Genomic DNA, 912 nt, shown 5'->3' with positions numbered 1-912 from the left:
TCAGCTTCGTTGGACCTGTTCCTTTGACATGTTCCAATCGTCAGCTTCCTTCTTCATCAACACTTGATGTAGACACGTCAATCAGCTTCGTTGGACCTGTTCCTTTGACATGTTCCAATCGTCAGCTTCCTTCTTCATCAACACTTGATGTAGACACGTCAATCAGCTTCGTTGGACCTGTTCCTTTGACATGTTCCAATCGTCAGCTTCCTTCTTCATCAACACTTGATGTAGACACGTCAATCAGCTTCGTTGGACCTGTTCCTTTGACATGTTCGAACCGTCAGCTTCCTTCTTCTTCAACAGTATTTCACTCATATTGTAAGATCGGGGTGTATTTAAGATCAGTTAGTCAAGTAAAATGGTGTTTTTAAAGCTGTCAATAATTCAAGATAAACTAATAATTTGCGTCAAGTTTATGAGTGTTATCGATACTTCTCTCCTTCTCCTTCTGCATATATATTCAGAAATCTGTAAGCCTGGAAATAAAATTATTTTGTCTTATTAACATAGTTTAAATTTTGATAAGTGAAAGATCTCACATAATTGAGATGAAAGGAGTATCTACGTACCTAGCATATTAACTTCTCGAGTATAAATTTTATAAATTATAATAGGGTTAATTTTAAAATTATTATTTAACCACATACATCTTTCATGTCTTAAATAAATTTCCTAAATATATAAATGCGAGTAAATATATATCTAATCGTTTTGCCTCCTTTTATTTATTATAAATTCGAATTAATTTGATGAGAGAGTATCAAATATAGAAAGATTAAAAAAATAGAAGTACTATAATTTTAATAAACTCTCTGAAAGAGATTTTAGACCAGATTATTATTTTGTAATTAATTAGCTTTGTTCAGATTTTTTTTTAAAAACGTAATAATTAAATACAATGCATCCTAA

Source organism: Solanum tuberosum, unplaced genomic scaffold, assembly GCF_000226075.1.
Source record: "Solanum tuberosum cultivar DM 1-3 516 R44 unplaced genomic scaffold, SolTub_3.0 scf00285, whole genome shotgun sequence".
In the NCBI taxonomy this organism is placed as follows: Eukaryota; Viridiplantae; Streptophyta; class Magnoliopsida; order Solanales; family Solanaceae; genus Solanum; species Solanum tuberosum.
This window is presented reverse-complemented; position numbering follows the sequence as displayed.